The sequence below is a fragment of the Cynocephalus volans genome, chromosome 8 (assembly GCF_027409185.1).
Source record: "Cynocephalus volans isolate mCynVol1 chromosome 8, mCynVol1.pri, whole genome shotgun sequence".
NCBI classification, from domain to species: Eukaryota; Metazoa; Chordata; class Mammalia; order Dermoptera; family Cynocephalidae; genus Cynocephalus; species Cynocephalus volans.
Genome location: NC_084467.1, coordinates 155,598,645 through 155,615,112, shown reverse-complemented (window position 1 = coordinate 155,615,112; position 16,468 = coordinate 155,598,645). Strand labels below are relative to the sequence as shown.

The 16,468-nt window shown below is 34.2% G+C and overlaps 1 pseudogene; it reads left to right on the top strand.

Moving 5' to 3' along the window:
- LOC134384434 (potassium channel subfamily T member 2-like) overlaps nt 1–16,468 on the top strand; it is a 110,361-nt pseudogene that overhangs the window by 70,897 nt on the left and 22,996 nt on the right.

Below are 16,468 nucleotides of genomic sequence, written 5' to 3'. Positions count from 1 at the left end.
TTTTTCTATAATCTGAAAAATTCTAAATTAATAAAGAAAAGAAAAACCTTGATTAAATCATTTTTATGTTGCTTATAACAGAATACCTGGAACTGGATAATTTATAAAAAAACCAATGTATTTCTTACAGTTTCGGAGGCTAGGAAGTCCAAGGTCCAGGAGGCACATCTGGTGAGGGCCTTCTTAGGGGGATCTTTCTACAGAGTCCCGTGGAGAAGCAGGGTATGACATACCAAGAGTACTTTTTAACCTGCTCGCTTGCTCTTCTTATAATGTCACCAGTCCGCACCCATTAGTCCATTAACCCATTCATGGGTGAATGGATTAATTCATTCATGAGAGCACAGTCCTCAAGATACAATCATTTCCAAAAGGCCCCACTATAATGGGAGGATACTGTAGTGGGACTTCCCCCCCTCTTAACATTGTTACAATGGGGATCAAGCCTCGATGACTTTTAGGGGGACATTCAAACCATAGCAGACCTGCATTGCCTATAGTTTTCTATTGTACTGAAAATCCCATTCACTTGAAGTATTATACAACTAGTGAAAATTTTACTAAAAACTAGAATGAGATCATTTTAAAGTATATTAAAGTACCAACATCTTTTATAGTGTACACAATAAATTTGTGAAATATGGTATCCTGATTATTGGTCACCTTTACATTTAATAAATCCTGTAGCTTTCAAAAACGTGCATGTAGAATAATCACTGACTGTCCTATCTGCCAACCATTCTTTACTCTTAAAATGAAAAGTAGCATTTGAATATATTATTAAAAGAAAAGTTTACCTTTTACAAAATCTCACTAATAAAATTATGTTAATAAGGCCTAGGATAGAATCGTTTTACTGTGCTAGCTACCCGTTCCCTGTTGTTAGCCATCGGGCCAGGTCTTACAAATCCTGAGATAAATAGTTTCAAGGAGTCCATAATCAAATGTTTATTACACATTTCTTATATTTGCAATAACAATTAGATAATACTAGATAATGAATTAGACTTGAGTTATATTACACCAAAGAATATAATTGAAAATTTTACTTCTATCTTTTAAAAAATGAATAGAATATTATTCTTTAGAACTGAAGAATAAGACAGCATGATTTTTATAAGTAAATACTGAGGTATCATAAGTTGATTGTGCAGATCAATTTTTTGACTATACAGCCAATGTGAAATCTCAGAACATTTGTATCCACTTAATTACATTTATATGCAAGAGAGAAACCAATTATACTGTAAGATATCTATGCAAAAATAATAGTACAGATATTAATTCCAATAATTATTATTGAATACCAATATTTATATTAAATATTCTCTTATGAATATAGTAGCTTAATACGCTACTATGAATTATTTTCTTTTCTTCTACTAGTGTCACTTTTTCTTTCTATCAATCTTAGACAATTTTAGCAAAACAAAAAACAATCTAACAAGAACAAATCTTTGGCAATCTTTAGAAATAATAGCTTACTCTTTAATTTTGTTAAGAAGCCTTATGATAAGTAATAATGAGATTATAAGTGTTATGTGGGTATCTGTCATTTTCCTGTCCTTGTTACTGATTGTTTCATCTGTGTATTGTTTAGTCATTGTTTAAACTGTATTTTGTGTGTTTCCTTTTTCCTCCCTTTGTGTCAGTCTCGAGAAATAGCATCACAAGTAAGTATTTTGTTTGTCTCCTTTTCCTCAAATAATGTAATATATGAATTCAGAGCTATTTTTAAAAAGAATATTAAAGATCAAATTTAATATTTCAGATTTTAAATAAAATAAATTAAATTTAAAGGCTTATAAATGCTTTATTTTTAAGTTTGTATGTTTATATTTTCCCAATAAGATTGCAAATGTATTTTATCTGTTTGTCTTCAAATCATGCTATATACTAATCCAACTTAGATTCTTTTTCAGCTTATCAATATATCAAATCATAAATGCTTTAGTTAGCATCAAGAAATTAATGGACATTGCACATTTAAAAGTCTAAAACCTCAGTTATTTAGTTTAGTTTCTTTTTAATTCATTATTTTACAGAAAGAATTGTGCTGCATAACTAACAGACATCCACTTTTCAAAATTTCAGGACTAACAAAAACTGGATGTAAGGCACAAGTTCATGCTTTGGAAAAAATATTAAGATCGGATTAAAAAATGCTAACCATTTTTGGCTGATATTTGCCATTGTAAAGATTAAGATTAAGGTGTATTTATGTTTTAACATTTTCGTACAAATTAAAATTAATAATGAAAGATATTTCAAGATGTAATTATGGTTTTTAAAGTGTTTTGAGAAGCTAGTTTTCTTTTGCTTTTTAAATGCTTGAGATAAAACAGATTCTTCACCTACTATACTGGAGAACTCTGATGGTATTTTCAGCACATGCACTGATCAGACACAAAGCTTGTGGGTTCCAGACTGATATATTTCAGAAGGTGTTTTCCATAAATGAAGTACATAAGAATATTCTTAAGTATTATCTAGTAATGAGAGTGCAAAATCTTCTCTCTAAGGAAATTTCAAGTATAAAGTTAATGGAGAAAGAGAATTAGAAAATAGTATGAATTTTTCTATGAACTTCTGAAGTACCCTCGTGTAACACATTACTGACTGTGGTCGCCCTGCTCTGCATTAAGTCTCAAAACTTATCTTATAACTGAAAACTTGCACCTTTGATCAACATCTCCCCATTTCCCCCAACCCCTGAGCCTGGTAACCCCCTTCTACTCTTTTTCTATGAATTTGACTCTTTTAGAGAAGGAAAATAGTATGAGGAGCAATGACAACGTTATGCTTAGTGAAATAAGCCATGCCAGAGAGAGAAAAATATTATTCCTGTTTCAAATGAACAAATTAAGACAAGTTAACTCGACCAAGATCAAAAACTTAGGATGTAACAGGCCTGGGTTTAGAATTTATCACTATTTGACACCAGAGCCTCTGTAGCAATCTCTACCAATTTCTGACCACCTCTCTCTTTTCTGCCTTCTGCTTAGATGTCCCCAAATGCTTTGTTGGAGAATTAACATGGGACTTGACATTGAGCCATGACCACGTGTTTACAAAAGCTATGTTTTTAGTTTTTCTTCCTCATTTTCTACACATTACCTCAAAATATTCATTGCTGCTTGTGGTTTCAGCAATTACCGAAGTCTGTGTTGATGGATGGCAAATTTGTGTTTTCAGCACTAGATAGTCTAATTCCTTAACACAAAGAGCAAACTCGTGATCTTTGTTTGCAAGATCCTCTCCATCTATCATCTTCCAGAATGACAAATATTTATTAATGCTAAACACCAGATGGACTCATGCAGATGCTTAGAATGCATCAGTAAACAAAAAATTTCTTTGAAAGCTGACATTAAAACTCTGTGCTTATTCTGAGATTTAATTATCTCTTGCTAGATTCATATGTCAAAATTCTCTTCCTTCCAATAGCTTGCATAATGCAGCCAGATTAATGATTATTTTCCTTATTTTACTCACCTGATGAAAAAGCTATAGTGTATGCTCAATGCCGACTATATCAGATCAAATTCCTTCTTGCTAGATTTTAAGCTACTCTATACTCGAGCCATTTTTTATTGATACTCTTTTCCTGTCCCTGGTACAAATCATTTTTCCAATTATTTTGCCTGACCAAGTGAGCACTGGGCTTGGAACCAGATGATCTGGATTTAAATCGTGGCTCCTCCTCTCACGTGCACACTTAGCTGGCTGTGAACTTGGGGACTCCTCAAAATGTAGCGGCATGAAGATTAAGTAGGGAACAATATTAACACTTCACAAGTTAGAAAAAAGCCAGAAATGGGTAAAGTGAATTGTTCAGAGTTAATGGCAAATAATTTTGTGGCAAAGTACTTAGAGTAAGTAACACAGATCTTATTTCATCATTCTTTACTGGTGCATCCTTTTTGAGTGGACGACACTGCCTCAGAAAATGTTCATGTAGATACACTAAAATTTATAAATAAAATTTATAAAGTAAGTATTCCTGTGCTTTGGAAAATACCTCATAATATCAGTTGAACATATTTTCACTGATATGTTCACTAACCTCCAGTGCATTCTACTTCACACATACACGTGTGCATGCACACACACACACACACACACACTCTGAGTCTGAGCTCATCTGTAATTTTCCTTCACTTTCTCTCCTGTAAAGATTTTACTCTTAAATCTTTTTCTTACCCTATTTATAATTCTTTTTCTAATATTTTCTAGCTCTACCGATTCTTAATTTTGTTCATTCCCAACCCCAGGAAAGCATTTTTTTTCTTGCTTTATTTACTTATTTTAATTTAATAGGAATCTCACTGGCATACTTCTTAACAAGAGGCTATTTAAGTGTATCCAATCTATTTGATTTAATTCAATTGCATGATGATGACTCTCTGTCCACTTAACTTCTTAAACTGCCTGGAGATCATTCTTCCACTTTGCACTGCCACGGTAAGTAAATTAAGCCTTAGTCACAGCTCCTTGTCAAATGGCTACTAGAGTCTACAAAGTGAGAACTAAAGTTGATCTGAGTCACCCAGGTCATCATCAGGGAGTGATAATCTATAAGCAACAGTACACTTGGATCAATAGTACTGTTTTAGGTAGCTTCTTTGCATAAGAATACGATCATTGTATCTACCAGGTCTTATATTACTGTGTCTGTTCTTTAATTAAGTCATTACACATAATTTAGAAGTTGTCTTTCCACAAGCTCATTCCACTCCTGCAGGTGGAATATGCTAGAGAACCCAAGTTTGGCTCTTTTCTGTACATACTGTTTTCATTTTATCAAGTCAGCTTTGGTGGCCATGTAAAACTTGCAGGGTGCTGCTGCCATGACCCCAGGCATAAAGGGTCATTGACTGCAGAGTCCTGGGCTCAGGGCCTCTGGTTTCAGCAGAGCACAGGATGCAGCTGACAATTGCCACTCTAAAGGTGTGTGGCATGTGTACAGTTTCAGGCACCAGAAGCCCATGGGCAACTTGGGCATCATGGGTGTTTCAGAATCTCCAGGAGGCGTTAGAGGAGGCCTCTACAGTGAAGAAGTGTCAGCGGGTGTGGGGTGTGGGGGTGGGGTTGAAGGGAACTAATGTGATTGCTTGTTATAAGGCAGTTTGGAGGGATTTTAAAGCCTTTTGTTTAAAGGAGTCTCATTCCAAATCGGCTGATTTGCAATTAAGATCATAGATATGCTTAAGCAAAATTTGAAATTTGTCAGAGAGGAATATGTTGCCTCCAGGACCCCAAAAGACCTAAACATCTTCTTAACATTGTGGATACTGACAGCTCAATAATTGTTTCTTGACAGTGTCAAGGATGGAGCGGCCCTTGACTGATTAAATAATGCACAGAAATTTTACTAAGTTGGGGGGACTTGCACTTTGTGTAGAACAGTGGCCCATCTCTTCCTGTGAGCGCCTTTTTGAATATTTGTACATCCTGAATGAGTGTGTCAAATGAAGCTCCTTGGATGAGGATGGCATCAATGTAACATCACACATGTGTTTCCAGAGGAAGATGCATGCAGTAAAAATCCTGCAAAGAGATTGTGCATGATAGCAGGACTGTTTAGTAACCTAGGTGTCCCTTCAAAGAAAAAGGGCAACTGTGGCTGAGGGGTTGTCACAATTGGCATTAGGCAGACATATTAATCAAATCTATGACTGCAAAGTATTTACCAATTATTGATTGAATGGGGTCAGTTATCTAAATGAGCAATGGTGGCCTTAATATATGAAATCATAGTACTAAGTTTGGAGCAATCTACTACGGGGCTTCATTCATTCTTTACAGGTTTAAGAACAGGCCAAACTGAGCTATTAAGTGGAGAAGCAGTGGTGATTACCACCCTTTCTCTAAATAGTTCATATATAAATGGGTTTCAATACTTGGGGGACCTGTTGCAATCCTTGATGGCCTTATTAACTATTTATTTTGGAGAGACAGAAGATCCATGTGATCCTATTTTGTCAAGCTAATTGTAAATGCCAAAGATTTTACATTTAACTTAATTTAATTTATTATTCGTTGGATCAGAGCATGCATGATTATGATGGGATATTTTAGGACAATGGATGCTACGACCATGGAGAATTTAGGCAAGAAAATAACTCTTATAGTTACGATGAGGCATATCTATTTGTCCTCTATTTTATATTTAATAATCTACTCAAGAGTATAAGGGTACCTTAATTTTAGTGCAATCCCCCTTTTTAGGGTACTTTGTTTTAATTTGACGGAGTCTCCAGTGAAAACTGTAATTCAGTGCCAACTTTGATTAAGGTCCTGAACGTTGGACAATTGGTACATCTCAGGAGATGTTAAAGTCAATTTGGAATTTATGTTGTAGGGCACAAAACCTATTTTTTTGCCTTAACACATTCTTGTAATGAACTAAGAATTTCCAGCTGGGACAAACTGTATACCCCTGTTTTAGTTTTCTGCTTCCTCCTAAGTATCCAGTTTTGTTGTTGCTGCTGTTACTGTTGGTGTCTTGTCTACTCTGCTCGTATCTATAAGCTTCCTCTTCCAGAGACTCTCAAATCAGTAGCATAAGGGTAATGGGCTCCCCGATGGTGGTGTTGCTTTATCAGATTTTATGTACCCCAGGCATAAGTTAGGGTTGAATAAACCCCTTGGCTGTGCCACAGGGGTTCGTGAGTGTTTTTCCTTGTAACTGTGGTGAACAGGATCTTTGTTATTACAGAGACATACACAACAGCAGCAGCAAAAGCATTTTGTAGGGGCCGAACGAGCTATCTTGTTTTAGTAGTGGGAACCTCAGCATTCCACAGGGTCACTGCTCTTCGTCCACATTAGCAACCACCCAGTGGACCTGTATAATGCACAGGGTATCAGTCTATCCCTGAAACACACTATAGAATGAGGGCCAATGCCTGGTTGAGACACAGAACCAATGGCCACAGAGTATTTTTCCCCTGAGCCTAATGTGAGTCATGTTTCTTACTGGGTGCTAGCATGTGATTCAATATGAGACACACAGGTAGGTCTAGGCTGAGACACCTGATAGGGGTCACTTTAAGGACAGTCCCAGTTCCAAACTCCTGTACCTAAATGACATCATTAAAACTTCCAACTTAGTTCAAATCTAAACAGAACCTTGGGAAGACTCAGCAAATGCAACACAAAGTCACTCAGCTCAAAGTACTAATGTTCCAGCAGGTGGAAACACACTTAAAAAACATGCTTGCCTATAGTCAGCACAGCCAGTTATCAGGCCAAAGCATAAGAAGAAAGATCCCCAGCGGTGGTGTTCATTGCCTCGATACCCTGCTTGCTGTGCCAATTGCTGAGACCACCCTTCATAGAGGGGATAAGTCCGCCACCACCCAAAATCTGGTGTTGAGATTAATAATTTCACACATGCAGCAAGAGGGTGTGGGAAAGGGCTCTAACTGACTTAATGAGGCTCTCTGTGGAGAGTGGGGCAGGCTCCCAACCAGGTCAAAAAATGGATTGAAAGAGCAGAGAAAAGAACTGGTTTGACATTTACTGTGATTAGGAGTTGGGGCTGGAGTGAGAGATCCTGGATGGAGAGTGAGACTTCCCTGGTTCGAGTGGGGAGAACTCAGGCTTTCTTACCAGCTTGCCCAGATATGGAGTAGAAGGGAAAGGAAGAACGTCGGGGCTTGAGAGCTGTCAGCAGTCAAGCACCCAAAACGGAGTCAGACTATTATTACAAAAAGAACACGACAGTCATGTTCAGGATATAAATGTCTTTATAAATTGAGTAGATGGGATACTTAAAATTTATAAGTATGTGATAAAAATTAATGACTAATATATACCGTCTATCTGTCATCTAATAATTTATGAATTACTTTACTAAAACTCCTAGTATGAGACAACAAACCAATCAAAATGAGGGCAGAGTTCCTTCTCAACTTGTTCTTATTAACACAGATGAATTGTTTAAGTTCTAAGTGCAGACATCTACCATGTCGTTAGCTATTACATCCTATGAGTATTTGCAATCCTAAAGCAGGAAGAAAAAAGGAAGATCTTTCTGGGCTTGAAGCAGTAGGAAAGGCATCAGGAAATTAAAACCCTTGTAAATCATTTGTTTCTGAATGACAGCTTTGAAAGTTCAGAGGAAAAGACACCACCAGCATGAGAAAGAATACCAAGACAATAAATAAACTAAATTTCAAATTCCTCAAAGACCGAGTATAGGTAGAAAGTAGAGATTTAAACATACACATGTACACACACACACATAGAGCAGGAAAGCAAAATCACCAAAGTGTGAATATGCAAGTTAATGTGTAAATTCAGAAAGAACAAATAATAAAAAAGGAGATGCAACTGGCTAGAAACACAAAAGTAACTATGATTTTCTTTTAGTGATAATAAACAAAGAGTAGGTAGGCAGATGTGAGAGAGACAGAGAAAGAGAGAGAGGCGCTCTGTCAGACAGCAGTGGAAACCAGGACCATAAATTTGTGGATTATTTAACATTATCTCTTAACGGAGATCTTCAAATTTTTTTTAACTTGGACATAAAAATAAATTTTGACTTTGAAGTTGTAGAATTAGAATGGTGAGGTAGTGGAGGCTCCACTTACTGTGAGCAAACCTTATATTTATAAAATAATAGATGGACCTGAATGACGCCTAAGAGATCACGTAGATGAAATATCTCAGTTTTAGATATGGAAAATAAAGTCAAGAGATTAATTTTCGTTACGTCTCCACCCCAATTATTGGCTTTAAATTTCTTTAGTGAATATGTAGCTTTAGAACCTATTTTAGAGTTTCATTACTACATTCTCATAAGTTTGGGGTTTTTTTGTCATGAAAACCAGGAAAAGTATTATTATTACTATTTTACAAGAATCTCAGTGATTTGCTAAAGGTCACGGAATATTCAACTGATGTTGTTGAATATACAGCTCAGTTATTTGGTTCTAAACTCAGTATTTTTTAGACTATTAAATTGCTTATTTTGTATTACCTCTGTGATTCTGAACATTTGTTGAAATGCATCTGAATACAATGTAACAGGCTATTTTTTTTATCTCCGCTTAGATCACAGACTACATGAACATTTTAAACTGGGACTTTGAAAATTGGTGAAAGCTCTTTCAATAGCTTTTTGGTTTTTGTTTATTGTTTTTAATAAAAATAAGTTTCCAGTCAACCCAGGGCCACTAGCCATGCTACATATGGATTTATATTTAGGTGATCTTCCAAGTATTCTTATAATTTAAACTTTCTTTCATAGGAAACATTAAATTTGAAATCTTTTATAAAATGTTAAACTAACATATCTTCAGTGATTTCATTTTCTTTTGTTTTCTTTAGCAACAATTTTGAATGTCTTCAGTCACAAATCAGATAGCACAGTTTAGAATACTGTGAAGTCTATAAAACTGTACTTAAAGGAGTCACAAATCCAGATTACAAACACTAACTTTCAAACTACTGGGTGAACTGACTTATATTAAAATACCGCTTTGTTCTATAGATTGTTCAGTAAACTATAACATGAATAACTGTTCAATAAAAAATTGAGAGGAAGTTGAATTGAGCCATTTTGGTGTGCATGCATGTGCTCGCGCACACATGTGGGTAGTGTGGAAGAAGTGTTTGATATATTTTGTGAATCTGAGACTTTCCACTTTCCTGAAAACAATAGCATAAGCTATTTTAGGGAAAAGAAATGTTCCCTCATTTACAAAATTTTCAATTTTTGTTCTTGTGACGAGATGTTTATAGCCTTTTAAAAATCATATTAAGTTTGAAAAATATTAGAGAAATAATATCTTTTCGAAAATGACAATATTTTAAATTGGTGCAAAAATTGTTCGAGTAGCCCTATACATTTTCATTTCCTTATTGAAATGTATATATATATATATATACATACACACATATAAATATTTCCAGAGCATTTCATGTGACATATGTAAATGTCTTTTTTTATTCTCACAAACATTAGTGTGAAATCTTGATTTTTCAAGTTAACGATTAGGTTTCCTGCATTAAAAATACAAAAAAGTCAGAATCCTCTAGTTATTCATAGAAACAGTAGAGAATAATTAATAGAAACAGTGCAAAGTAAAAAAAAAAAAATTCACTTTTACTTTAAAATTTTTCTTTAGCTTCACCAAACTTCGACCAATGCATCTTTGCCCCCAATAATTTGCTCCTAGCACCTTGATTTCTTTGGAAATAGTCAGTGACAGAGAAAACTGCACCAAAAATATGAGTCATTTCATCTCTTTTTCATACCCATTTTTCACTTTTACATACACCTCAAAATTATTTCTTTTTCTTTTCTCCACTTATTGCCCTTTTATACAAGGTCAAAAGTCATAATATTAATTAATATTTATTGAATATTTTCCAAGACAGGCACCATATTATGTGCTTTTCATGCATTATCTCTTCTATTTTCTCAGAATAAATAATATAATGACCATTATTTAAATAGGGAAATTGGAATGACCTTAAAGAGTTTAAATTATGTAACAAAGAATGCAAACATGGTAAGCAGTGGAACTGGTATTTAAACCCAGGTCTATCTGTTGGTAGAACCCTTGCTTTTAACTACACTATCACTACTACTCTAAGTTCAGGAAAATTCCTTCAATGAAGGCATCACTGTGTATCCCAGCACTACATTATTTTCATTGGATTATTATGTCACATTCAAAACACAATAGAGTCACAACCAAAATTAAAAATGATATAAGGAAAGTATATTTATAAGTGGACCACCTTTTAAAGCACATGTGCATGTGCATGCATGCACACACACGGAGTACAGAAGGAATAGAATAACAAGCATATATTACCAATATTATTGATGTTGTGGATATTAATTTTTATTTGAATATAATAATAATAGTATTATTATCATGTGAAAGTTTGCAATTGAAAAATGTTTTCTTTATATATTAATATGTCATATAAATTTTCACAACATTTTTGTGAGAGAGTACTGCTTTGCCTCACATGGAGTGATGGGGATGCAAAAAGGATTACTCAAAGCCCATTTTGTCTGAGCAGTGAGAGACCCCAAAGGGGTTAATTTCCTGGAACGTTCAAGAGAGAGGCATTCCTCCTTTGGGAAATTAACCATGAACTGGGGTTCTCTCCCTGTATTTATTCTCCAGACCAGGAAGTTACACACAAAGAACATAACTGGAGTTATGGCTAAGTATACTTTAACAATAGAAGCTGGTAACATCAGTGAAATAACAAAGTGACATTCCATAATGCAATTTGTAAAAGGTTAAGTCAATCCACCAACCAAACTTGTTCTTAGCAAATACTGTCTTTCCCTACAGCAATTTCCTTAGCATATTTACATAACACTCAAGTAACTTTCTTAACATACACTAATCAGTAGGTCAACCTACTCCAAGGACGTCTGTCCTTGAGAGCCAGCAACTTTGCTGTGTTACAATTCTATATCCACAACAGAGACTATAGCCTGGGGAAAGTTTCCTGTCTTTTCAAACTTAACATTTCTATATGTAATTTTAAAAGGCTAGGTTATACCTAAAACTACAGGGCTTGGAGGCCCTGTGAAAGACATTTGCTTTATAAATGTTAGTATACTCTATATGATAGAAAATTGGTGTTATTATTCTCATTTTTTAATAGAGGTTATGCAGTTTTTTGTAAGGAATGAACTTGGAAACGTCCATAATAGCATGCAAATTTGTGTGTATTAATATGTAAAAATTCAGTGTGCTTTTCATTATGTTATTTTAGAGGGATGAGTAAAAGGCATGAAAATTCCAAACATATAAAGAATGATTTATTTGTTTTGGGTTTGAATTTCTTAAAATTAATCTCAAAGTTTTTCTCACTTTTTTCTCTAATTAAAATGAATTTTACAAAGAGATGTTACTTATTTTATGAAGTTATGGGAAAAAAGGACTTGAGATACTTTTAGATTTTTATGTATAAATCGCGATATATTCTTTTTGGGGAATTCAGAATAATGATGAATAGGGTAATATTGCTTAACTAATATATACACAGGCTTCAGTTAATGTTTTAGATGCATACTATACATAATACCAGATATGCATGACTAAGGAAAAGTATTCACAAAGACAAATAATGTTTTATCTTCTGCTTGGAAGAGAAGTGAGTCCCCACATTCCCTCTTAGAATATTTACTAGTCTGTGATTCCATGACTTGAATTGTAAGTGACATTACATGAACTTAATATCTTGAGGATTTGGTCTAGCAAGATTACTATTTCTACATATTTGTAGGAAATCAAACTATTGCTCATCAGGATTTGTGACTGGAAAGACAGAAAGATCACTTCAAATAAACTTAAGATCATAAACTCTGCAAGCGTCTAAATATTAGTGAACAACGTTTTCATTTTTGGTACAAATTACATCTAAACTACTGAATAAAGATTGACATTCTTTACTGATAGTAGATATTACTCAAGAGTTTATGTATTTTGCTTCCACAGAAAAGGATTTTCAGTATTTTATCAAGTAGGTGAGAACAGAGTAAGGTAAGACTTATAAAAAATGCCCATTATTGCAAAACCACAGTATTAAAAACTTTTAATGCTTCCAACTCATGTTCCAAAAGATAAAATATGGTTTCTAAAATTTTTAATCAAATATTCTGTTACCATGGAGACACGAAGGTTGAATAAAGTATTTTTGATGTTACTCTGGCACAGTACTATTTTGAAATAGAAATGTGGATGAATATTTGAATTTTTGGCTGAATTTAAGATGAGATAATTTCATAGCTTGCCACTGGGAATTGTCTGTAAGGCACTGACTGAGCCTCCATAATTTATGTTCACTTTTAAAGGATTTTATTGGATCTACTTCCTGATCTTTCTTACATTGGTAATTTAAATTCCATTACTTTGAAATTGGGCAATACATGCATGTTATAGCTAAAGTTCAAGCTTCCATTCATAGAAGGAGAGAAACACAGTTAGCAGATTCATGAATGCTACTTCTATGTACCATAAAATTCAAGAAGTTGTTCATTTGCCTGTGCATGTTTTTAGAAAGTAAGAGTTTCTGCTTTGATCAGCATTGCATTTTGGATGACTTTCTTGAATAAAAAGCAAAAGTTCTCAAACTTTTACTGAAGGTTTTTGCTGAAGCTTTTACTTATTAAGGACCTGTAATCAAAGGAGAACTTCTTACTTTAAAAATCAGATTTACTAAAAGAGTATAAGTCAAAATAGACTTTGTGAGTTTGTTCATTGTTTTTCCCTCCTATGGAAAATGGCCTGGTTTAAGTTCTAGCTGTGATTCTACAATACATTTCTGAAACATTAATGTTTATAACATGCTTTCACTTAAAATACTTAGAACAGTTTCTGAAATGTGTTTTAATATTCTAATTAGGAAGACATTTTGTGTGGTGTATGATAAATGCTTGGGTTAAAAAGTGATTTTGTTTTCTTCTGAGGCATGTGAAAGAAGAAAAACTAATTCACATTTTATAAAGTTCCTTCCAGTACCATCTTTAGAAAGAGCAATAATTTAAAAACCTTTAAAATATATCACTAATTCCAAAAATAAAACAATTTTTATAGTAGTCATTTAAATTGAATGTGAAATACTTGCAGTAGAAAAGTCTATTACACGGACTTTACTTGGATAAAGCTATAAAAAGCTAGTTTTTTGTATGTTTCAAACAACTGAATGCTAGTAGTCATGTACGATAAGAAAACCCTTATGCATAAAAAATTAAATTCTTTCATAAAAACTTTTGTTAGAAGATGCAGCTATTTCATTTTGTTTACATATAAATTCAAGAAAATCTATTTTCTAATAGTATTTTAGTAACAGAAAATTAGAATCAAAGATTATGGTTTTGCTCTTTCTGTGGAAACTCTCAAGAGAAGATATAACTATGCCAAGATACTGACTAATGAGTATTATTTCAACTGTAGGCCGTGATTATACCTAAGATGTCTAATTATCAATACCCATTTCCTTTAAAGTCTCAAATATCTATCAGTGTAGAAGAGTGGGAAGACACCAAAGACTCCAGAGAACCAGGGCACCACTGCAGCAACCACTGCAACTCGACCTCCAGCGACCAGTCGGACCACCCCTTGCTGCGGAGAAAGAGCATGCAGTGGGCCCGAAGACTGAGCAGAAAAGGTCCAAAACACTCTGGTAAAACAGCTGAAAAAATAACCCAGCAGCGACTGAACCTCTACAGGAGGTCAGAAAGACAAGAGCTTGCTGAACTTGTGAAAAATAGAATGAAGCACTTGGGTCTTTCTACAGTGGGATATGGTATGCTCTTTAAAACTACTGTATATGTGGACTTGTGATTTCTTGCCAGTAGTTACATAGTTGGCTCTAATTTAGTAAAGAATTGCATTTTTGTTTCACAGGTCAATTTGTAAGCACTACTGACATGTATCTAATCTCCTATAGAAAGTTTAAATAATAATAAAAATAAAATGCTAAAAATTTTAAGCATTTACTTAGTCCGCTAGGCACTGTGCTGAACCCATTACATAACTTATCTCAATTTTAATATCACAAAAACTCTGAGCGAAACCCTCTGTTTCCATTTTAGAGATGAAGAAACTTTTAAGTTAATTGCTAATTAGCTCATTAATAACCAAACTAAGATTTACATCGAAGTCTGTCTGGCTCCAAAGTCTCCCTTACACACACACGCACACCCCACACACATACACACACACACCATAAATCTTATTCTAGGGCCTAGGATAAAATGAATTTGAGGCATTGGTAAGTAACTAACTGTAGCAGCCATCAATGAACCAAAATTTTCCAATAAAATTTCATTACTTTCTTGTTGTCCAGAAACAAAAATTCTTCAAAAGCTTTACTCTTGAAGCTCAAATAATGCTTTGTCTCATATAGTATGGATCTGTCTCAATAATTGTTAGGCTCCTATGTTGATCTGTGATTACCATATAGACCATATAGACACAACTTAAATAAATAAGTCAAAGATAACTCTAAAATCTATCATTCATCACTGTGTGAGTTTTATTTTAAAAAGAAATTTGGTCAACTCAAAAGAAAACCAAATGATAAATAAGGTCTTTTGCTATCTACACACCTATAATTTTGGTAAATCAGGACCTGAAATTGTGTCAGTATTATGCAGGTTAAGAATAAAATAGAGTCCATTTCATATTAACCCCCACCTCATCTTTATTATTAAAGTCTCAACTTAAGACAGTGTTCACAAGGAGAAATTTTAACCATTAAATTAGAGTTCAAGAGAAGTTGCCTGTGTTTCTTTGAACAAGAAAACAAAAAACAAAGTTTACTATTACTCTGCGCCAGGTACTATGCTATACTTTCTCATTACTTCTCATAACCCTGATTAGACAGATGTCTCATTCTACCCTCCATGAACTTGACTTTCAGAGGCTAAATATCTTCCTCCAGGACATATAGTTGAAATGTGTTGGAGTCAGGATTCCATTCATAATTGAAATTTATATTTCACTTATTTAAATGTAGTACAGTCATTTGAGACCAGTAATTTTAATATAATCTCATTTAATGTCGTACATTAAGAAGCAAATTAAAAGAAAAAAGATGCTCATTTTAGAAATTCATTAATAGCTCTCTGCCATTTAATGACATTGAGTATGATTATATTTTTATAAAATTATAGTCCTATATATGTGTACTTCTGTTAGTTATTATTCAGCTACTTTTTCTTTTAAAGAAAACTTCTAGTAAATGATGGCTCATCCAAGTTGCAGTTGTTTGTCGTGAACGTTACGACCTTATTCTGTTCCTGTAAGCAGTGTGGCTGACAGTTTGAGTAACAATTTGAATCTTAAAGACATAAAAATGCATGAGCTGACTGCATGGGAGAACCATAGAAAACCTACTATGTTTTTGCTAATGAGAGCTCTATCAGGTACCTCGTTTATTTTTACTATAATTTGTTAATTAAATTTTCATACTCTTAGAGAAAGGAAAAACAGATTCTGTCCGACTATTTTCCCTCTCTTTCCTTCTTTCTTTCTTTCTCTCTCCCTTCTGTCCATCTACCTTCCTCTACATCCATCAATTCATTCTAAAATATGTACTGGAGACCTCTAATAACGTAGTGACTGTAACAACAGAATTCGGGATCTAATACATCACGGTCTTCTGGACTTCTCCATTTGTTCCTAACTCACAATAATTCATCCGCTCTCCAGGTATTACTGGGTTGCCTTCCCAGTGCCAGGCACTGTTATTCCAGGCAGTGGGAATAGCACAGTGACCTCTTCAGGCAAGACCTCTCTGCACTTATAGAACTCATAATTTAGTGCCAGCCAGTATATTTGTTGAATTATATTACCTCTCTGAGCCTATTTTCTTATCTGTGAATGGAAATAATAATACCTACATTGTAGGTTTATTGTGAGAGACAAATGGGATAATGAATGATAAAGTGGTTGGCCCAGAACTGGCGTTCAAT